Source organism: Cricetulus griseus, assembly GCF_003668045.3.
Source record: "Cricetulus griseus strain 17A/GY chromosome 1 unlocalized genomic scaffold, alternate assembly CriGri-PICRH-1.0 chr1_0, whole genome shotgun sequence".
Lineage (NCBI taxonomy): Eukaryota > Metazoa > Chordata > Mammalia > Rodentia > Cricetidae > Cricetulus > Cricetulus griseus.
Genome location: NW_023276806.1, coordinates 105,595,938 through 105,621,788, shown reverse-complemented (window position 1 = coordinate 105,621,788; position 25,851 = coordinate 105,595,938). Strand labels below are relative to the sequence as shown.

General features: G+C 33.9%; 1 non-coding gene across 1 annotated transcript; it reads left to right on the top strand.

Moving 5' to 3' along the window:
* The first annotated feature begins 22,353 nt into the window (after positions 1 to 22,353).
* Positions 22,354 to 22,459, top strand: LOC113833046. Its single transcript, XR_003480591.1, has one exon. It is a non-coding gene; the product is annotated as a U6 spliceosomal RNA (small nuclear RNA).
* The last annotated feature ends 3,392 nt before the right edge of the window (positions 22,460 to 25,851 follow it).

Below are 25,851 nucleotides of genomic sequence, written 5' to 3'. Positions count from 1 at the left end.
AATAGCTATTGCATATGCTTCTTTCACTTGCTGCTCATACATCTTCCTCCATCTCTGTCCGTCTTCCTTCTGGTCTCTTTCCTTCCCCCATCCTATTCCCCATCCTGCTTTCGTAACATATACACACATACCACACACAGAGAGAGACACACACAGTTTATTACTGTTATACTGTCTCTTCTCTTTCAGCATATCCCTCACCTCTCATGGTCTCCACTTTGATATCAAGAATATAGAGTTAAAATTTTATTTGGAGTGAGGCCTTACCTTCAGGCCTGGAGCAGTGTCACTGAGAGGCCCAAATCCCAACTCAGAGCAGCAACTTCAGAGGGAGGCCAATGTTTTAGGCCCAGAGCAGTGTCAAGGCAGCCATGAACCCCAGACACATACAGTAGCAATGTCAACGGGAGGCCACAGCCTTAGGCCCAGGATCAAGGAATAATGCCCAGTGAGACAACAGCAGCAGTTTCCAGCAGTAGCTTCCAGAAACTATATCAAAAATATTCCTCTGAGAAAGAGCACCTGTGTCCCAGCTAGCATCCACTGCCATTTCTCAGTTGGAGATACCCTACTACTCCTCAACCACTGGACCCTCAGACCCACCTACACCTCCAATGAGAGGAGCATTCACTGGAGCTGTAGTCCCAACTGCTCCTCAAGGAGTGACCACCTGAGCAATGGGTCCATTTCCACCAGGAGGAGCATTTATCAGATGTTCTGCTGCATTTGTGCCTGAAGGAGCTATCAACAGAACTATCAACTAGAAACTAGTGGTGCTACATCAGTAAGAACTGAAAATCCCAACACAGATGAAGTAGAAGGAAACAAACTAAAAATTAACTTTATGAGGATTATTGAGGCCCTTAAAGAAGAAATGAAAAATTCCCTTAAATAAATGGAGTAAAAGACAAACAAAAACTTGGAAGGGATTAATAAGTCCATTTAGAAAACCAAGAAAAAATCAAACAAATTAAGGAAATGATTCAAGACATGAAATCTGAATTACAGACAATAAAGAAAACACAAACTGAGAGATTTCTGGAAATGGAAAATCTGGGTAAATAATCAGGAGGCAAAAATATAAGCACAAACAAAGAGATGGAAGAATTTTAGGCATTGAAGATATGACAGAGGAACTAGATTCATTGGTCAAAGAAAAATTTAAATCCAACAAATCCTTAAAACAAAATGTTCAGGCAATCTGGACACATGGAAAGGACAAATATAAGAGTAGTAGGGATAGAAGAAGTCCAACTCAAAGGCACAGACAATATAGTCAACAAAATCAAAGAAGAAAACTTTCCCAACTTAAAGAAGTACAAGCCAATGAAAATACAAGAGGTTTACAGAACAGCAAATAGACTGCACCCTCAAAAAAAATCCCTCATTACATAATAATCAAGACAAGTTTAAAAGAGAAATAAGTGAACCAACAGATGTTTTGACTCAAATGAACTTCACAGATACCTGTATAACATTCCACCCAAAATCAAAAGAATACATTTTCTTTTCAGCACCTCATGGAACCTTCTCAAATATAGACCACATACTAGGTTACAAAGCAAACCCTAACAGATACAAAAAAAAATAGAGTAAACCTCTGTACCCTATCAGATCATCAACAGCTTAAAGGAAGAATTCAAAGGTAACATTAATTTCAGAAATACCACAAAATCATGAAAATTGAGCAATGATCAACTGAACTACCACTGAGTTAAGGAATAAATAAATAAAGACAAGACTTCCTAACATTTATTGAAAATGACTGTACAACATACCCACATTTATAGGACACAATGGAAGCAGTGATAAGAGGAAAGTTCATGGCATTAGATGCCTACATAAAATATCTAGAAAAACGCCTCACTAGTGAATTAACAGAACAACTAAAAGCAATAGAAGAAAAAGAAGCATAATTACTCAGAAGAAGTAGATGGCAATAAATAGCCAAATTGAATACTGAAATCAATAAAATAGAAACAAAGAAAACAATGCAAAGAATCAATGACATGAATAGTTTGCTCTTTGAGAAACTCAATAAAATAGACAAACCTTTATTCAAGCAAAACAAAAGATAGAGAAAATATCCAAATTAACAAAATCATAAATGAAAAGGGGGACATAACAACATACACAGAGGAAATCCAGAGAATTATTAAGTCATATTTCAAAAACTTGTATTCCACAAAATTGGAAAACTTTAAGGAGATAAAAAATTTTATAGGTCAGTACCACATACCAAAGTTAAAATAAGAACAGATAAATAACTTAAATGCACCTATGATCCCTATGGAAATAGAAAATATTACCAATAATCTCCCAACCAAAAAAAAAAAAAACAGACCCAGATGGATTAAGTGGAGAATTCTACCAGATATTCAAAGAAGAACTTATATCAATATTCCAGAAATTATTCCACAGAATAGAAACAGGAGGAACATCACCAAACTCATTTTAGAAGCTACAGTTATCCTGATACAAAAAAACATATGAAGATGAAACAAAGAACAATAATTAAAAACCAATATCCCTTATAAACATAGATGCAAAATACTCAATAATATATTGGCGAAGCAAATCCAAGGACACATCAGAAAAATCATCCAAGTAGGACTTATCCCAGAAATGCAGGTATAGTTCAAGTTATGAAAATCCATCAATTTAATCCACCATTTAAACAAATTGAATGAAAAAAAAAAAACATGATCTTCTCACTAAAAAAAAAAATGAAAAATTCAACACCTTGGAGACATCATGGTTAAAAGGAACATCCATAAACATAATAATGTCAATACGCAGTAACATAACAGCCACCATAAAAGTAAATGGAGAGACACTCAAGCTATCTCACTGAAATCAAGAACAAGACAAGGCTGTCCACACTCTCCGTATCTATTCATCATAGTACTAGAGGTTCTATCTATAGGAATAAGACAACAAGTGGAGATCAAAGGGATAAGTTGGAAAGGAACAAGTCAAACTCTCACTATTTGCTGGTGATATGATAGTTTACTATGTGACCCCAAAACTTCCACCAGAGAACTCCTACAACTGATAAACACCTTAAGTAATGTAGCAGGACACACGATTATCTCTAGAAATCAGCCGCCCTCCTATATATAGTTGAGAAACAGGCTGAGAAGAGACTCATAGAAACATCATCCTTTGCAATAGCCACAATAACATAAAATATCTTGGGGTAAATCCAACAAAACAAGTGAAAGACCTGTAAGACAAGAAATTCATGTATTTAAAGAAAGAAATTAAAGAAGTTATCAGAAAATGGAAAAATCTCCTATGCTCTTGAATAGGTAGGATCAACAGTAAAAAGGGCAATGCTACCAAAAGTAATCTACAGATTCAATGCAATCCCCATCAATATTCCAGAACTATTCTTCAGAGACCTTGAAAGAACAATAATCAACTTAATATGGAAAAACAAAAAACCCAAGATAACAAAAATAATCCTGTATAATAAAGGATCATCCAGGGGCATCACCATCCCTGACTTCAAGCTCTACTAAAGAGCTATAATAATGAAAACAGTTCAGTGTTGACATAAAAAAAGACAAGTACACCAATGGAATAGAATTGAAGATCTGGATATCAACACACACACGTATGAACACCAAAATTTTGATGAAGAAGCTAAAAATATAAAATAGAAATAAGAAATATATTCAACAAATGGTGCTGGTATAAAATGACTGTCAACATGTAGAAGAATGCAAATAGATCCATATCAATCACCATGTACAAAACTCAAGTGCAAAGGGATCAAAGACCTCAATATAAATCCATCTAAACTGAACCTCTTCGAAGAGAAAGTGTGCAATACACTTGAACGTATAAGCACACAAGAACACTTCTTATACAAAACACCAGTAACACAGACACTGAGAGCAACAATTAATAAATGGGACTTCCTGAAACTGAGAATCTGCTGTAAAGTAAAAACACAGTTAATAAGACAAAACAGCTCTCTGCATAATGGAAAAAGATCTCCAACCCTACATCTGACAGAGGGCTGATCTCCAAAATATACAAACAAGTCAAGAAAATAGGCATCAAACTGCCAAGTAACCCAATTTAGAAGTAGGGTACAAATCTAAACTGAGAATTTTTTTCTCCTCACATTTTCTTTTTAATTTTTATTTCCATTTTTTATTTAAATTAGAAACAAGATTATTTTACATGTGAATCCCATCCTCTACCTCCCCTCCTCCCCTACCCCCCCCACTAACATCCTACCTATCCAATACCCTTTCTGTGCCCCCAGGGAGGGTGGGGCCTTCCATAGAGGGTCTTCAGAGTCTGTCATATCCTTTGGGATAGGGCCTACCTAGAATTCTTAACAGAACAGTCTCAAATGGCAGACAGATAATTAATGAATTGCTCAACATCCTTAGTGATCAGGGAAATGAAAATAAAAACCACTGTGAGATTCCATCTTATACAGATAAGAATGGCTAAGATCAAAAACAACAATGACAGCTTATGCTGGAGAGGATGTGGAGAAAGGGGAACACTCCACAATTGCTAGAGGAAGTGCAAAGTGTACAGCTGCTGTGGAGATCAGTATGGCAATTTCTCAGAAAATTAGGGATCAACCTACCTCAAGACCCTGTAATACCACTGTTGTACATATATCCAAAGGAGGTACTTTCATACCCCAAGGACATTTGCTCAGCTATGTTCATAGAAACATTATTTTTAGTAGCCAGATCTTGGGAACAACCTAGATCGCCCTCAACTGAAGAATGGATAAGGAAAATGTTGCATATTTACACAATGGAATACTACACAGTGATATGAAAAAAATTACTTCCTAAAATTTGCAAGTAAGTAGACAGAACTAGTAAAAAAAATCCTGAGTGAGGTAACCCAAAACCTGAAAAACAAATATAGTATCACTCACTCATAAGTGGATACCAAACATAAAGAAAACAATATCCAGCCTACAATCTACAACCCCCGAAATGTTAGAACCCTCTTCCAGAAACAGATGTAAGCAAATATAGAAATACACAGTAAATGATTGGGCCAAGCTCCTGGAGTACAATCAACATGAGGTAGGAGCAAGAATATGATCAAAGGATTCAAGACCATGATGGGGAAACCCAGAGAATCAGCAGACCTGAGCTAGTGAAAGAACACTGACTCGGTTGTAACAAATGGGGAGCCTGCATAAGACCAAATTAGACTCCCTTATTATAGGTCACGATGGTGTGACAGGGACAGTATATGAGGCCACTAGTAGTGGGTCCAAGATCTAACTCATGCACAAACTGATTTAGTGAGTGAGATACCTTCCTCAGCCTAGACACAGATTTGTGGGGAGTGGAAAGGTGCTGTGGTCCTGACTCAACAAGATGTTAGGAGATGTTTAGTACACTTCCTAGGGGATGCATTACCCTGTCTGAGGAGCAAATGGGAGGTGATTGGGGAAGTGGGGGAAACGGGAGGAGAGAAGTCAGGGGACTGAGAATGGAATGTAAAATTTAATTAAGAAAAAATATTTGAATATATATGTAATATTAAATTTCTGTACTTCATGTAAAAGAAAGCATGTAATATATTGTAATGTTCTTCCCTGCTATCTATTTTACTTCAAATATCCTAAGAATTTCTTTTTTCTGATTATTTTTTGTTTTGAGAGTGTAAATTAAGGTGAGGAGTAAGACTAACCAAAGTGCAGCACATATGTATACTTATTTTCAAATTCTAAATTTAGTTAATAAAAAGATTCAAATATAATATTTAAAAATGATATAGACAAGTGCTACTAAACTATGATAAAAATAAATGGGGAGAGGATATATGAGACCAACTTTAGTGAGTGAGATACCTTCCTCACTTTTTTTAAAAAAGTAAAGAAAACAATTGTCCAATACTGACAATTAGGTGAATATAAGGAAGGGAATAAAAACTAATAAAGTAACTTAAAGACACAATAATTAAAATTCCATTAGAAGTGTAAGAACCAAAAGGAGAAACACCATTTACTTCCATTTGGCTATTTCTGTGTCCGTCAAGTGCCATCTGGGCTGCAGCATTTGCTTACTCAACATGTATTCTACTGAACTGCACAATTTTAGGACACTACAGTATAGAAATAGAAGGAAGAAAAGAAAGAATAACCAAAACCCACTTTAAATTTCTAATATCTGAACAGAAGATCTCTTATTAACTTTTAGACACGCTCAATGATAAATCAATGCATTGCTCTTTCCTTGATTATTTCTACATTTTTATATCTAAAATATTTCATATACTACTCTGTGACACTACTTAATGTCTACTTCCAAACAGCCTATTTCAACACACTACCATTCACTTCTTAGACAACTTTTTTGAAATATAATATACAAATTTGATCCAGCCAGCTGATTTAATGAGTGCAGTTATTTGCCACTAACTCTAATGAACTGAGTTTGAAGCCAAGGAACCACTTGATGTACTGAAGAGAATACAGTCATAGAAATTGTCCTTTGTCCTCTGCATGTGCACATGTACACACACAATAAAAATTTAATAGAACAATTTACAAATATTTTGTTTGATTTGTCACTCTACATTGTGAAAAATTAAATACTTGAGTGGCCTCATTGATTTATAAAGGGAAGTTATTTAAACTCCATTAACTATAGAATGAATACAAATACATACACACACACATACACACACACACACACACATATATATATCATATATATATATATATATATATATATAATATATATATATATATATTTAAGAAGCATGACCAGGATATATCATTTCTCACACTGGCAAAGTAACTGAGGTACAGAAGGGACTACAAAATGTTACATCAAGATTAACCTATGAAAGAAACCTGTTATAGCAAAGGACGAAAACCGTTTTACAGCTGAGCTACAAGCCAATGATGCAGGAGAAAAACTCTGCAATACACATACAGGAGAGAGATCTGCAAAAGCCTACAAAGAGCTAGGAGGCCCCTGGCCCTTACACCTCTTGAGCATTTCCGTTTTCCCCACTATGTCTCTCATCCTTAGTAATGCCTTCCTCTTTCTTTATGAACCAGATCTACACTACCTGACTGTGTACCTCACTGCACAAATATTCTCCCTGAGACAACGAGACTTTGGAACTTCAGTGAGTTGCTCTCTAGAACTCTAATCCATGCCATTGAAAAGTATTACTAAAACTGCTCTCAAGAGATGTACACAACATTGTGACAGAGCTGAAATCTTAGCTAAGCTCTAATAGTCACTAGGTTAAGTTTGTCCGGATTATTGGATAAACACATTTGTTGTTTCTATCTAGATCAGGAAATTTTGTAGGATTTCAGTATCTCCTGATAGTCAGAAGTCCTGAAAACTAACAGATTGTCCAAATGTGATATTACTTGTGATCAAGCTTGAGAGTTCCCACACTAGAATCATCAGAGGAGCATCTGTCGAGAAAAAAGGGACCTTTGTTCATATCTGTTCTTTTCACATAATAAAAGTTACAAGATAACATTTGAAAACTTGCTTATTAAGTGAATTTCTAGGGCTTCCCTTGTATAGTAAGAATAGTTCGTATGTTACAGATTTGCCTGTTCTCGTGATTCTTCTACCTCCATGTAATTCAGATCCTGGATTAAAATCTTCAAAATCCCATCTACAAATCAGTTTAAATTTAGAAGTATCAATGACCCATAGTGAAATAAATGAAATCCCCCCTTTCATTGGGACAACAAAACTGCCTTTTTAAAAATTCTATAATTCTAAAAAAAGGCATTTCATTCTAATTTCTTGATATGAAATAAGTGATTAACAATTTTAGTGCTTTCCACAACCAAAATGTTTTAGTTATGCAAAATAAATTAAATAAATAAAATGTGAGCTAATAAGTAGAGCAGATTTAATTATGATGATGAGAAAATGGTAACAGTATTAATAATATGGGAGGGAGCTATATGATTTGTAATAACTGTTCAATTATCTCACATACTGTCATGTAGAGGAAGCTGTAGCCAGCCCATAAGTAGGCTTGCTCATTAAAATGTTATCATACTTTGTGACAATTTCATTTAAAATTACAATATACAATTTTATGTTTCCTTTTGACAAAGACATGATGATTTATTTTGAAATTCTATAAATTTGTATTCTATTTGTTTCTGCTTCTTTGTTATATGATGGAATCCCCTGTAGCTCAGGTTGATCACAAACTCACTATGCATCTGAGGATGGTGCTGAATTACTGATCCTCCTACTTGTATTCTCCAAGCACTGGGTTTACAGGTGTGAGCCATGGTTTTTAGTTTTCTAAATTATTACAGTAAATATAGTGTCTTCTGAGGATACTGCTTCTCCAGCTTGACAAGCCCATCATCATAAATGTTTTGCTGAAGTTCTTGTGAGATTAAAACCTTCCAACTATTATAAACCTGATTAATACATTGGATGTTAGGGATGAGGTAACACAACTAGATGTTCTAGGAAGCATTCTACAAATAGTTTCAGCAACCCCCTGAAATTAAATCCATTTCCTCAGTCCTCCCTCCTATGTGTATAAAGAGGAAAAACTCCCACGAACAGGTGAACTTTGGTCAATTTTTTTTAAAAGATGGAGTATAAAAATATCACATTAAAATCATTAGGCTTGCAGGGCAGGAGTGGTTTATTCCTTTATTCCCAGAACTGGTGAGGTAGAGGCAGGCAGATCTCTGTGAGTTTGAGATCAGTCTGGTCTACAAAGCTGCACCAAGAAGCCATGTCTCGAAAACAAAGCAAAACAAACAAACAAACAAAAAACATTACATTTATCTTGCCAAAATGAATTTCTAAGTAGGAGAGAAAGAGACAGGGTGGGTAGATACATACGTAGATAAAACAGTTGATAGGTTGATGATAGATGATCACAGATAGATAGATAGATCAACAGATAGATAGATGACAGATAGATGCAGAGACACAGAACTTTCTCCCTCTTTTATGTTTGTACTCACTAGAATTTCCCTGGCATCTATTGTTGTCATCTCAGTGATTCTTTCAGTTAGCAGCAGCAATGGGAATTACTTTTTCTTTCCCTTTTCACTGAATGTTATTGTTTTTATAAGTAATATACTCATGACTTTGATGTGTCAGTATTCCCATGTGAGATTAAATATATTGACTCACAAATTCATTAGGAATTCAAGCAAATTTTTGTTTTATACAACAAAATGAAAGCATTAGATATATCAGCATATTATTGGTCCAATCACCAAAATAATTGGCTGTTAATGTGCCTCAATAGTATAGAAGGCACTAAAAATAAAAGGTAAAAATAATTGAATACGTGATTGTCAAACCTGAAAAAATAGTGGAGAGCATGGTCCTTCAATACAAAATTTAAAAAGAAAGAATTCAAAACATCAAATGGTTGGATATGTGTGCTAGTGCTTTTATTAGAGGAATCATTAGAAAACAAGCATTTTATTTCCCTAAATTTTCTAGCAGCTAAGATTTTTCCAGGTACATGTGTACATTCCCTTTACCAAAAGACATATCTCAGAGGACCATAATTCTGCATGAACACCATCATCAAAACTCTATACACCTTAGCCTATTATGGTTCTTTTCTAAAATCTGTCTCATTTTGCAAAATTTACCACATTGGACCATTATATGCTTTTATGCAAATGGTAATTAAGTGAAAGCAGTAAAGAACAATTTAATGAAATAATCTTGATGATTATCATAATCTGTGTAATTTCTATTTGGTAATTCAAACCTGGCTTATCAGACTCATACTTTGTCATAGTTGCAACAGTACAGACAATACAAAACTGAGGTAAGCAATGAAAAGTGCCCTCTTAAAATGAAAATGAGTAAATTTCTATTAAAATTAAACTGTCTGTCCCTGCTTGTAAGTTAGCTAACAGCAATGGGTTAGGAGAGTTAAATCTAGAAGGGGTTTACTGCATAGTAATAAAAGTCCTGCTTTTCTTCAGGAGATTATCTTTAATTGCTGAGCCCACTTACCACACATCTTAATAGGAAACAGAACCTCTTCCATCAAAACTGCTCACAAGCTCACTTGGTCAATACCTTTTTGTTCAAGTTCGTAGCATGTCAGGTCAAAATGCTTGTTTCTCAGTGAACCCACTCACAAAATATCTAGCAGGTGTGTCCAAGCTTTTGAATTGTAAACCATCTTTCTTTTCTGTCTTTCTTTAAAGTTCATTGTAGGGCTCTACACTCTAAATCTTTGTCTTGTTTTAACTACAATGTGTATGACAAATCTCTGATTTGTATTTTCAATCTCTTCACTCAGTATTTAGGTAAATTGATAGTATCTTTGGTGATAGGAACAATATCAACCACAAGCATATGTAAAATGCTATTTCCAAAGACTGAAGTTTAACCTGTGTGTGTGTCAGGGATTTCTTTTTCTTTCTCTTTTTGTTTTGTTGTTTGTTGTTTGTTTTTTTTTTTCAGTAAGACTTGTTAATGGAAAATAGCAATTACCATTACACTGGGGTTGAAAATAATTGATTCCCTGTAAAATCTGTTAGGTTCAGTATTTATAAATGTGTATCAAGATTGAATATATTCTTCATCTTTTTTGGAGTATATTTTTTTTCTAAATTGGAAATACACAAGGTAGTGAAATACTTTTGATAATACTGTTCTTGCAAAAACAATGATAAAAGAAAAGATCAAGCTCCAGTAATAAAACAACATCCTGAAGTGGGTGGAAGTATATTCTAACTATGGCAGTGGTGGTAAAGCCATGGAGAAGAGATACTCTGTCGGAGAGAAGAGTATAAAATGCGTCCTGTTACAAAGCTCATTTCAGTGGCCTCTTTATCTTCTCAAATCTAAAAAGTCTACCTTATCCCAAGGCTTAGCTTCATGATTGAATTTACTTGCCTTGTGCCTACCAGGCATTTCCAAAGCTGGTACTCTTGTTCCGTGATGAGTGCTCTGCTCTCAGAGTATCATTGAGAAGTTAAGCAGATTTTAACTCCAAGCGTTATGAATTTAAATTACAGGCCTCAAGCAAAGCTTGAAGTTGTGTTACCCAACTAGAGAGTTGATAGGCTCAGCTCCAGATCAACCATGTGAATGGTAGAGGCTCTTCCTTTTCTCAACCTCAGCCTTACCATGTGACCAGTAGAGTCTATCATCATTAAAGTCAACCCCTTGTTGCTGTTCATATACATACAATCTGCAACCCATATTTAAAGAACACAATTCAATTTGTTCTCTTTGTGTATTCCTGATCTAGTGCTTTCATTCAACTTACAGGAAGATTCTAAGTTTTATGTTATCAGAATTTAGTGCCTGGCTAGGGTCAATACTGAGTGAACTTTGCCCAATCTTTCATAAATACATATGCCAGGAAATTGGCAAAATCAACTTGAGGATTATGCCCCTGTACATACAACATGATTTTCTTTCACATTTCTGATTGCAGATATTAACCTTTTTCTCAATTTACTGGTTTTTGGTGTAGCTGTTATGGAAAAGTGATCCTGAGCTTCTTTTAGATGCAGAGGTTAAAGAAGTTACAATTTGGGAAAGTAACAAGAAGAAAAAAATTCATTTTTCCCCTAATGCTTTCTACAGTCATGGAGGAATATTCCTGGCTTTTAAAACATGAGGAAAAGATGATTTTTCTTTGTAATTAAGCCTCCCTGCAGTATTGCAGAGCTAGACTGCATTTTCTAGAGCATGCCTCACATTGTTGAAATGAAACACTGTTCACTAATTAACATTTTATTTTCCCTTATTCCTTGACAGCCAGCCTTCTAGTCTTTAATTCTATGTACATGACTCTGTTAGATACTTCATTTATGTGGAATAATATACTTTAATTTCATCAAATAGATTATTGATTAAAGGAGTCATTCATTAAGTTTTACATTTGATGCTACATATTGCACAATTGTCTTTTCTGGGGATGAAACTCAAGGCGTTGTAGATGTTAAGTCAAGAACTCGGGCACTGATCTGATTTTATCTGATCTACAACTCTTTCCAAATTCCTTTCCTTTTTATCATTTTATTTTATTCATTTTTATTTTTTTTTCATTTTACATACCAACCCCAGTTCCCCCTCCACCCTCTTCTTCTGTCTCCTCAACTTCCCCATTCCAATCCACCATCCACTCCTCAGAGGAGCTATACCTCACTTGGGAGTCAATAAAGTCTGACATATCCTTAATGGTGAATGATATTATTTGGCTTGTTATTTAGGTTTCCATAAATGCCAGCAGGGAGGTTGTGGTTTCCTGTGCAGAATACCAGGTAGCAGAGGAAGGATGCCACTATCAATGGCATGTCCCCTCAAAGCAGTAAATGCATGTTGTGATGCCACACACACCCCTTTCTGGAAAACCTCTCATAGACACCTGCTAAGATTTTCTCTTGTGTTTCTCTATTCAGTCAATCTGGCAGTCATTCTTAACCATCACTCATGGTTTACATACACTGCATTTCTTTGATTTATGAGTTACTATTATTTTACTGTTTTGCCTATAATGAACAGTGTAGTTGTGAACTAGGAAATGCTATTATCATTAGAGGCAATTACTTAATTTCTCAAGAAGAAGTAGAACTGCTAGAGGACATTGCACTTAAGATTTTTGAGGACACACTTGTATTGTTTCAATATCAGTGGTAATTTTTCATAGTTATAAAGATTAGGACTATTGACTATAAATGTATATTTTAAGAGCAAAACCAACAGCTGCAATATTATAAGTGCTTTACTTACATTTTATAACCAAGAGTAATACAACTCTACTTTGAAATTTTTCATTAGATCATATTCGCCAGTGTAATTAACTATAACCCTTTAAATTTTGTAAAAGTGATATCCTATATATATATATATATATATATATATATATATATAATATATATTCAAAGCAGGCTCATTCACCATCCATTTTTGAAGGGAGGAGGATTATATTAGAAATAAAGACCCATGGATTATTAGCTCTGTGCCCAATTAGTGTCATTAATTATTTAAAACATGAGATTACTTATATCTGAAGTAATCACAAATATTTATGAAGGAACATTGACATTTTTCTGAAATGTATTCAAAAATGTTTCCACTCCAGTGTGGGACACTCTCCCTGACATTTTGAATTTGTAACCAATATCCAATCATTTTCAAATGATCCAGTTTTAGAGACTGAATTAGATGCAGTAGGAAGTAATGTGTAATATGATCATGTGTTTGAATCCACATACATATATATTTTCATGCTTATGACCCTGTGTTCAGTATACCTTAGAACTTAAGCTATAGGCAACTTGTTCCACATGTTCTGTGCCAACTCATTCAGGATGACACATAAAAGCTTAGATAGTATTTTTTTTTACCTTGTAGTTATAGCAATAGAACCTATGAAGTAGTTTAAAATATAAAACTCTAAAATACATATTTTTAAATTATACTTAATATTGCCTTAATTTTATAAGATACAATATAATTGAACTCCAAATTACTATATATACAAGTCGAGCATCCAACCTTCAATCCTCCTGCCCTGGCCACTAAATGCTACAATGACAGGCCTACCTTACTGCATTTGCCAACAGATGTTTTCTAAGATAGTATTATACTAAACCACTTATGAACACATTCATATTTTACCTAAGAAACACTGGCAGTGTGCTATTACAAAGGAAATTCACATTAGGAATTTTTAAAGCTTCAGCAGGTTTGTGTTATGCATATATTTTGAAATTACTTTCATTTTGCCACAAGGTATATAATTTTTCCTTCATGTTGGTGATATAATATTTTCCTGTATAACTTCTTGTTCATAATCATGAGCAAACAAAATTAAATGATGTGATTGAGTAGATTACTATGATGGCTCATGAAAATTATGATAGTTGAAATACAATTGATAGTAGTGACAACATTTAAAATTCTTGACAATTTGAAGAGATGAAATTTATCTGTTGTGAGCTGGCTTTGTGACTCTGGAAAACCTTGTGTTTTTCTATTTACTCTTCTGTGATTATTCTGATTATCCCAATCCAGTAAAACTCTGCTGTGCATACAATAAGAAATCTTTCAACATGGCAAAAGTAGACAGTGTCAATTGAATTGTATTCATTTATTTTGTTAACACAATTCCCAACAAATGAGATTTTTATCATTTGTTTAATGAAACAATATAATGTTTCATTTTAACCCTATTCATTACTAATATTCATACCTTTATTTGTATATTTTCTTAGGAAATCAAGTTCAACTTCATATGATATTTGAGGAAATTAAAGAGTCATACCTTTCTCATTATTACTGCTGAAATAGATGAATTGATTAAATTGAAACTTTCTTTATACCATAATTAGGTAATATAAAAGAAGCCAACATAAATGACAATATGAGTTCTATTTGCATAATCCATGTCATTTGTAGTGTAATAATGGCTTTTTAATAAAGGTGTTAACTGATGAAAATCAATATCTCAAAATATCCAAGTTACCTAGCCTCTCTGTACCTGTGGAATGTAGCTGGGAGCCTGCATGAAACCAACCTAGGCCCTCTATATATGTGAGACAGTTGTGTAGCTAGATCTACTTGTGGGACTCCTAGTGGTAGAGGCAGGGCCTGTCCCAAACACTTTTTCTGGTTTCTAGGAACCTATACCCCATACTGGGATTCCTAGTCCAGTTTTACTACAACAGGAGGCGTTTAGTTTAGCAACTTGATATGCCATGCTTTGGTGAAACCCAAGAAAGGGCTGCCCCTTTCTCACAAAAACACATGAGTGGATTGGGGGGCTGGAAGGGGGCCAGAGAATGGGAGGAGATGGGGAAGGGGAAACTGTGCTTGGGATATAAAATAAATGAATAAATTTAATTTCAAAAAATTGTTAGTCTTATTTTCATAAAAAATGTTCTAATATGGGGTTGCTTGTTTGTTTGTTTGTTTTAAGAGTCTCAGATCTTCCTTACTTCTACTTGGAAAATATAGTTTAGTGGAAATAATTAGAATCTATTTGAGATTTGTTTAGTCAGATATTGGTTAAACTGGGCAACAGCAGATAGAGTAATCTAATTTTATCTCCATTACAAGCTAATATTTTGGCATTTCTGAATTTCATTATATTATTGGCTGAGGTTCCAATGTCTGTCTACTGTTTTATTTAACAGCTTAATAAAATGTGTAAGCTTCTTGCTTTGTGTAAACTTCCAGAAACAATTTCTTTGTTCTTTTTTTTAAGGAAGTACCTCATCATACACTGAGAATCATTATTAAAGTGCATTCATTCTTCAGCTAAAAAAGATTTAATGTGGAATTTAGTGATGGCTAGCAATAAATGAAGACAACGAAGTAGAACAAATAAGAGAGAGCAACAACAACCAAAAACAAAACAAAACAAAAAACCCAGATGGTTCCTGTCTGACAATAACATTTACAGTAGACTTCTCTGTAATGTTGCTGAGAACACGTTCTGTTTCCTTTCTGTATCTTTAATCACAGTATTCTCTCTATTCTGGTTTATTTATTATTCCCTGGACCACTTTCTCTATTCCATTTCTTCCACCTTGAAAATGAGCCTTTGAGAATTCAAACTCTAGTTTGATACATCTCTTGGGACATTCTTCTGGGTTATATTGAATTTAATCATGGGGTCACATGAACCAAGTAGCTATGCTGTTTCTAATCTACTAACTGCACATTTTCTCCAAGATTGAATGGGACCTATCCCATTAGGGGTTCTGACACAGAAGGTCAATAATTCTTTATTTCATCCATAATTTTATATTTTATTGTCCTACACCTCTCAAAAGTTTCACAGGTTTTGTGGAGAAAATGAAATCTCCTATCGCCAAACTAGATTGCTATTTTTTGTCTTTTTTAAGTTATCATGGGACTTCTTATTCTTTTTCTTTCAATTTCAACTTTCTCAATAGGTACCTTACCTTTTATACTTTGTCTCTAGCATTTAGATATACTAAAACAATGCAATATACATTTGCTTCCCCTCTACCATATTTTTAAAATATCAAATTTACTTAAATTTAATCAGGCTTCAATAAAATTTAGACAATTTTATTTAACAATTGTTTATGACACTTTTGTGTCTTTTGACTATTTACAGGTAAAAGAAAGCATTATTTATGGATGAATTATTAAGTGTTTCCTGAAATATGATGATGATTTATAAAAATAGCAGTAACAGTAATTTTAAAACATGCATATTTGGGTAATTAAAATAGCCAGCATCTAAAATATACTTTAAAATGCCATTACCATAACTTTTAAAATAATTAGTTTATTGTATATGAATGTATCCCTGTGTTCAGTTTATGTGCACTACACATATGCAGGTGTCCATGGAGGACACAAGACATCTGAACCCATGGAATTGACTTTACAGGATGTTGTGAGCCACCATGTGAGTGCTGGAAACAGCATCCAATCCAGGCAAGAGTAGTGAGCAGACTAAAAGTGGAACCTTTTGTGTAGCTACGGTTTGTCATAATTTTAACTGCAGACATACAATTTATAGGGAGAGCTAGCAATGTAAAGTCTCAGGTTCTGAGCAACATCAAGCCATTGTTTTACATGATCTTTCGCAACTTTTGGCTTTCATATCAATTGATGGTATCTGAAAGGCACAACACAGTTCACAAGTTCATTTCTAATATAATTCTAGTTCACCTAAGACACAGGCTGAGAAAAAAATTTAGGAAATGGGATATGTATCTACAAAGTGAAAGATACAAAGGTAGACAGAAAATAGGTATAAATACAAATGTTTTAAATCTATTTTTTAGCAAAAAAATTATAAAAGTTATGGGTTTGACTACATATCTGACCTTTATTATCAAATGCATTTTTCATCAAAGGATTATGTTTCACTTAATGAATGACACTGACTTTATTACTGGGTTATTTAATTAATTATATTTCCAGATAATTACTTTCAGATTAGAATAATATAACCCCATAGTTTAATAAAACATTTTAATTTATTTTATGTATAAACTATTACCATTTAAAATTACATGTATTAATTAACACCAATCATGCTAAAATATAATCTTTCTTATATTAATCATTATGATAATGACAAAACTGTTTGGACACATATCAAACTTGGTTTTCTTCAAAATTTGCAATATATGAATATGTTTTTAATGAAAATAATAATAATGAGCTAATCAAAGAATTTATAGAATATAAAGATAGTCCATTTGAAATGAACATCACATTTTATTTTAAATTATATGCAAAGAACATTCTATATAGAATATTTCAATATAATTTATCAGTATTTGTTTTTGGATCAGAGAGAATTTTTGAAAAAAATTACCTTTACTAAAAAATTTCGGCCAAAAATTGACAAGGTAGTCAAAGGGCAGTTGTAAAATTTATTACAAAGCAATTTCCAATCATGTACAGAATAGCCCTAAGTGATAATGTTGGCTCTTAATTCTTTGTTAGCACCACCAAGTTAATTAATTACATTGATAGCAATGTAGGTAGTACAATAAAATATGCTTAGAGTATATCTATTATATACTATTATAATATGTCTATTATATATGTTATATATCATATATTATAGTGCATGTATTAAATATTATATCTATTACAATTTTATATTATAACTATATATTATATAATATTATATATAGTATATTATAGTACATCTATTATGTTCTATAAATGTGCTTCCTATTTTATCAGAAATAAATTCAAATTCCTGTTGAGGGATGCTGCTCTTGGTAGAAACACTTGCTATGCCATCCAGAAGACCTGAATTCAGATCTGCAGTACCCAGAGGACAGCCTGGCATGCTGAGACTATCAGTCTCATAGAAACAGTGAAATTCAGATTCAGTGACAAACTGTCACAATGGTGGAGCATAATAGAAGGTGATATCAAATGTCTTTTATTGCCCTCTGTTGTGTGTGCTCCCAGGTGTGCACATGGATACACACTCTCAGACACATGTTATTATGCCAAGAACACACACTTACATAAACTTCTTAAACAAGAAATACGTTACATACCTCTATGACAGAATTTTAATAGTTTCATATATGAATATATTAAAGACAAAATCTAACGTAATGAAACAGCATTAAATCTATCATCAACTTTTGCTACACATTTTCTGTGTATCTAAATGACCAAATAAGGGATTTTGAAGGGACATTTTCTTGATATGGCTCTCACCTAACATTAGATAATGCAAAGAAAGATTTGTTTGATAGGGAATAAGAGCTCATTTGGCCTTTAATCCTGTGCAAAAAGTTTTGCAGTGACTTCACTTCTAATAGATAATTAAGCTCAGAGAAGAAGCAATGGGTGAGACAGTTTAAGGTGATGAATATTCATTCTCTGAAGAATAAAATTCATATTTTATCCTGCAGCATGTCATAATTTATCAACAAATTAAATAATCAGTGTCTACTATGTAGGCTGATTCAGATATATAGAAAGATCAAGGCCAGCTGGGAGAAAAAATATATAAGCAAAAACCATTTCAAAGAATACACCAAGCATCATTTTTGAATATTTTTAGTTTATAGTTCACAATCTATAGACATATGCAGAAATATACACAAGGGGCAGGTATTTATACCACTGTGTGTAATAATGGACTGTGTATACAACAGTGATCTTATTACTTTATTAAACTAAATATTCTTGTCACCTAATGACAACCTATGAATCAATAATTGCATAGATAATACTCTCTCAGGACTTAGGTGATGTAGGTGTCAATTGGAGTTGCTCAGTCATATAAAAGTGTGCAGAGCACATGATACTCCATAATAATAAATGGCTCTCTTGTCTGTTCACATGTCATCAAATTTAGAGTGTTGTTATTATATATAGCTTTCAAAAACTTATTGCAACATACAGGCAGTTACCTGTATGCAGTTACATTTCACAAAGCTGTGTCTCTTGATTTTATGAGGAAGCCACATCAGGCCTAATCCAATCCTATTTGAGATTGAATAGATATTTTCTCTTTTGAGAACAGCATAATGCACTATATATATGAATATACATTAATCATTTTAACTATTTTTATGTAAATAATCTACCTGATTTTATAAATGAGACTAGTTTAACTCTATATAGTTTACTTTATAGAATAGGAATGCCATGGTCACAGACAACTTAAATCTTAGCAATCAGGAGACAGAGAACTTGAGGCCACCCTGTTCTACATATTGAGTTTTGGGACAGCCAGGACTACATAGACTCAAATATAAAGTTAAATTAAATTCTTTAGAATAGTTCTCAGGCTAGAAACTCGGGGAACATTTCTATATTACAATCTTAAGAAACCGAGTTTTCTTCTTAAATTCACTTCCAACTTTTGAAGAATTTGGCGTATCTGATGAAACTCCATATATATTACCTATGTTATATGAAGTTTAGATGTGAATTTTATCTACCAAGCACCTTCGCTGCAGCTACACTGATGTACATCAGAATCTGCTAAGGTTGCTATATAAATTGTAATCACTGCAACTACAATATAGGAAAATTCTCATAAATGTTTGCTTAGACAACCAATATACATTACTTCATATTTTCTTAAGTGTCATATGTTCCCAGCATAATTAACTGGCTAAAAGTCAGAACCTAAGACTTGCTGTCCCAGGAACCTAGTGTAAAGCTAAATATTGTTGTTCAAAAATAAATTAATGAAGTCATAAAATGACCCCTAATGGTATCCTAGATCAGTGCCTTGCTTAGCTATCACCAGAGAAGGTTCCTCGTATAGCAGATGGGAACAGATATACAGGAGCATTGCCAGACAACACACAGATATTGAGAGATTGGAATACACATCCCTAAATGGGTTGTCTCCATCAAATCCCTCCCCTCAGAGCTCAGAGAACCCCAAGGAACTCACAGAATGAAGGCAGCTTGTGCAGGGCCTGCATGGTCTGTCCCAGGTCCTCCACATACTTACTGTGGCTTCCAATATGGTGTTTTTATGGGATTTTTGTGTCTGCAAACAAATAAGTCTCTGATTCTTGTGCCTACTTAGGGGCTCTTTCCCTTCTGTTGCTTTGTCCTATACAACTCTGATGTGATTTTGCTTTTTTATTACATTTAATATTGTTATATTTCAAAAATATGAATAAATTAAAACCTCGAAATTAGGATAAAGGTTAACAGCTGAACTCTGATTTATACCTGCTCAGAGAGGGCAATCAGTTTTCTCCAATGGAGTGAAACTAGGTATGTCTTTCCAGAACAATCCTCATGTTTAGGAGTAGATGGCCAACATATAATTGTTTACACAGTTTTTCTGTTATCTTATTTGGTTACAGTTTGGTGAGATTTTTGTTTGTTTGTTTGTTTTTGCTTTTTTGTTTTTGTTTTTTTTGTTTTTCGTTTTTTGTTTTTTTGGTTTTTCGAGACAGGGTTTCTCTGTGTAGCTTTGGAGCCTGTCCTGACACTCGCACTGGAGAAGGAAAGTTTTCTCTAAGGTTTTTCTTCCTGGTGACTCAACCATGTACCTTCTGAAAATCACACATTCAAGGATATTTGAAAAATACAAGCCAATCCTTATGGGTTTTATAGGAAAGCATATGGTTGGTGGGTATAGAAGGTTGGATAGGACCTGAGCAATATTTGGACATGGAAATGAATATGATAAAGGATGTTATATGAAAAAAATCAGAACTGATAATGATATTTTATTATATTATTTTTATTTAAAGAAGGCATTACAGCAAATAATGCAATAGGAAAACTATAACTTTATTACATGCTGAATATTTTTACTCTAAAAGAAAAAATATAGTGTGGTTAATGTACTCATTGTCACTCCATTGAAGAAATCTGGTCTTCCTTCTGCCAACATTATCAACAGAGAATAGCTTCTTAGGTGATGTGAGACTTTGTGACCATTTCCCTTCCTCCATGCTGTGTTTATCCACCTTGAGCTCGTGCAAGACATATTAATGATTAAGTTGGACTTGATGTAACAAAATACATCATATGAAAATATAGGTTATGCATTTTTATTTACTCAAACAGATTTGAAACTATTTAATACTATTTAATACTGTTTAACCTGTATTTAAAATTTACAAAATGATCTCAATTAACCTCATGTAAAATCCAATTTATGAATCATAACCTTCTTTATAGCGCTATAAAATTATTGCATGTTTCTTTTAAATTTACAAGAAACAGTGACTCATGCATTCACTGAGAAGTTTTTTCAGGAAAAAAAGTCATCCATGACTTGAGCAATACAAAATTTTAAAACATTTATCATTTTAATTCAAATGTAAATCGCAGGTTATAATTCATTTAAATTAATTATTTCCAAGCAAAGTTAACTATTACCAGAAATGAATGAATTAAGCATCAAGCATTGTAAACAATTATTTTCTTGATATAAAAGTTGTCAGTCTGTTTCAGAGTGGCCAAGAGCATTGTGTTGAGGTATATTAAATGGAAATATAGAACAAAACTAACAAGAAGACCACAATCTTAGCTATATTTCAATAAGCGTACCATTTTAGTCAAATTATTTTAAGGTAAATACAAATTTTCAGATTATGATATGAATTCCTTCCCCTGTTAGTCAAATTTCAGAGTTTTGTATAGATAGAAATCCCCTGGATGTCCACATGTACTATTTCATAAATTATTCTTAACACCACACATGTAGATGGAATTTGTGGAGCCCTCTTTTACCACTGTATGTCTTCTTTTTTATGGGTGTGTTTTATTGTTAATGTTTTTGTGTGTAAATGTTGTGTTATGTATGAATACATGCAGAGGGCAGTAGAGGAAGATAGTGGGTTTCTTCTGATTGATAACTCTAGGCCTTATTCCTTTAAGTCAAGGTTTCTCCTTGAGCCTGGATCGACTCTAGCTGTCAGCAAGACCCTTTGACCCTCCTGTTTCAATCAAAACAGCTATAAGCTTATAGATATGGGTGCTGGGGACTTATTTATGCTTGCACAGCAAGTGTTTTTATCCATCATCCAGCACAAAACTTTCGATACCATCCTGTACAATTGTAAAATAGGAACTATTCTTCTTATTTTAAAACATTACTGCTCTCTGTTTCTAGAACATAAAAACATTATGGCCCTAAATAAATAACATTTTAATATTTTGTAGCTTGACAACTTCCTTTTTCAGTCCATGTGTTTACTTCTTCTTCTTCTCCTTTTTTTTTTTGTATTTTCTATCAAGAACAATAGAATGCTCTCATTGGGTAAATTTTCCCATGTTCAATTATGCTACAAATGGGGTGGAAATAATAACACCCCTTACTAATTACCCAACCTTCTTTAATATATAAAGAAGTCCAGTAAGAGTGGATCTAAAAGATAAATAAGGTATACTGGGAAGGCTCACCCCAGCAGCAAGTATACTAAATGTGAAATGGTACAGAGAACATTAGCATGAAGCTGTACAAGGATGGCACACAAATTCACAAAGTGTTTCATATTTCTGGAATGAACATGGAATTTGGTAGGGAGAGAAGTGAGAGGATTTGGGTAGAGTTGGGGCTGGCAAGAGAGTATGATCAAGATATATTATATGAATAAAATAAAGAAATTTTAAAAAGAAATACTAGACACCAACAACTCATTGCCCAGGTAGCAAACATGGAAAAGTGTTGACCTTCCCTATGTACCTTGAAATTCAAAAACAGAGACTGGTTTTACTGAGACAAATGCTATCATTTTATAAAATTTAAAATGATGTCTGACATTCAAGGAAAACAATACTGACTTGATTGTCTTATTTAACTCACAGGATTTTTTCATATTTAAAAATTTGGTGTGGGATTTATGTTTACATGTATTGGTGCATGTACACAGTTGAGTTTGAGGTTTGTATCTGCAAAAGTGCACTGAGTCCAGAGAGAGAGAGACAGACAGAGAGAGAGAGAGAGAGAGAGAGAGAGAGAGAGAGAGAGAGATCTTATCTCTTTCTCTATTGCCTAAACTGGCCAGAGAGCTAGGGAGACCATCCCCTTTCACACTCTCATAGTATCACAGTATCAAAAAGCACTTTCAGTTTCTGAATCATTGTTATTTGAATTTCCTGAGAAAAGATTTTCTACTGTACCAGTGTGTGATCATCACTCTGTTATGAACAGTTGCTATTTCTATGTCTAATTATTGTGACAAATAAGAAATAGTTGCTTCAGTTTTACTTTGTCATCCTTATGTAAAGTGAAAACATGGAAATCACATAACCAACAATAATGCTTTACTTATTCTCCCAATTTAAATTGAAAACAGATAACAGCTGTCATTTACCAAACCTGCATATATATATATATATATATATATATATATATATATATATATATATATAAAGCAGTCATAAAAGTCAGCATGCCATAAAACTCATTATCCAATTATTGCCATTTTGAGAGGAAAATCAAATATTTAAAAATAGTTGTTTTGCATCTTTATTTGTAGAATAAACTGGTAATACATTAAATGATGTAATTTTTTGTTGAAATCCCTTCCAGGGGATGAGGCAATGCTTCAGCGTTTAAGAAGGAAGCTCAGTTGCTCACAGTCATCCCCTGCTTGGACTCAGGCACAGTTCCCAGAACCAACATATGGCTGTGCACAACTGCCTCTAAGTCCAGCTCCAGAAAGATATTTCACCTCTGACACGCAAGGCCTCTGCACTCATGTGCTTGTACATATGCACTCATATAAATAAAAATCTTAAATGTGAAAAACAAATCCTTCTATGTTTCAGTATTTTAGAAATTAAATATAAAATGCTCTGTATATTTATACAAAACAAGATATGCTTTCTTGATTCACCTATTAGGCATGCAGTTCCAAGAATTAGCCAGATATGTATAATGTTAGGAGATTCTTACACACTCTAGAAACGTATTATTATATACTTGAAGAATGCATTCCCCATAGTATTATTATGTTTAAAATTTGACCAAAAATGTTGAAATTTCTTCAAAGTTACAGTTTGTATTTACTCTATTTTTCTATTGATTTATGTGTTAAGCTGTGTGTCTCTGACTGAACATTACTTTTGGGAGTTTGGCTGAAGATGCCAAAGAGGATATAATAATTCTACAGGTGCCTGGTTACCACTTGACCTGGACAGAGGAAACCCTACTCATGTTCTTGGGAAAAGCAGCAAGCATTCCTAACTTCTGAGTTATCATTATAACTCCTTAATCAGTTATTTACTGATGGAATGAATTTTCTTTTCTGCATATACAAACCCAGAACTTCATTCCTGTTAAGGCAGAACTTCACCACCACACTACATCACAAATACAATTTCAAATTGCAGTAATTTCTATTGAGATTTTCATTACAACTATGACTTTTTAATTAAGATAGGGTTCTCTATACACATAATAAATTATGAAGTAAGATCATAGTAATCCTGCTAAATGAGAAATATTTTACAGTTCTAATTAACAGTGTGAAAATATTGCTGGTTAAATATCTCAAGCGTTGCTTCCAAGCTTGCAAATATATTTTATACTATAATTTGTTTAATTTCATGTTATACATATAAAATTTATAATATACATCTTCTTGTGTTTATTGTCTTAAAAAGTTTTCATACCTCTTTCAATCCAAGATTTTCAATTACCCCAGCTCCACATCCTCTGTACTTCCTTACCATACTTAAAGTTTTTACTTCCTCAAACTAAATAAGTCTTCAGATACAAAAAAAGGAAAGCAAACAATAAAAAATACTGTAGCAAGATATCAAGTCATGAGGCTGGAGTGATGATTCAGTAATTAATAGTACTGAATGCTTTTCAATGTTCAATTCCCTGAAACTATTGGGAGACTCACAATCATTGTAACTCTAGTTTCAGGGAACCCAATGCCCTCTTTTGTACAGAACTAGTGCACTTGGTGTATAGGTGTATAAGCAGGTAAACACTAATGCAAAAACCAAAATAAGAACACAAAACGGGAGTAATAGTTACTCATGAGGTTGCTAGTCGTAGAGTTCCTACATGCTACCAGGTGCTTCTTAGAATTTCATCCCTATCCCTATGGGAAGATGGTATTAAAAGTGGAGACTCAAGAAATTGAAAGGGAAGTTGGAGGAACAGGGCCTAGTACACAGGAGAATGGCAAAATAAAGTGTTTGGAGGCAATACTGGAGCACAGCCAAAGGAGACAATGAACAGGGCATTAAGGAATATAGCAGTTCTCTGCCTGTGACTACAGCTGCTTTTGCGTATGTTCGGTATAGATCAAGGGGACCATGACTGACCACAGGCTTCGAGCATAGTGGTCATGCTTGGTGAGCTTTGGAGTGGTGATCATTGAAAGCAGAGGTATGTATGGCACTCTGGAGATCACGTGGATTTGGTCTGCCTCTGGGCAACAGCAGGATATCCAATATGAGTCTAAGAAATGGTCCCGTGCTTATGATGCTCCAGAAACCACAAACCTTAAACCAGACCAATTACTCATTACAATGCTTAATTACATGTAAAACTGCCATATACTCTGTGATACACTGCAGCTTCAGTTCCACTTCAACCAATATGAAAAAGATGGAGAAACAGAGTAGCTTGTATGTGGGAGAAAGAGGCAGAACTAGAGAAACCATGTTGGTGACAAATATGAGAGATGGATGTGATGAATTGGGAGTCATGTTGATGCCTAGCAGGGCAAGCAGGATAGTGTGCTAGAACAGACTCAGTCCCTGAACAGCACTGACCAACCAGTCTCTGGTCGATCTAGCTTGGAGCATCAACAGAACGTCGGCGATTGAGAATAGTCAATTTTCTGGATTGAGCCTCATTGAAATCACTCCATGATCTGTGCTGCATCAAGAAGCTAGGCTGTTTTCTGTGATCCATGCTACATCTGAT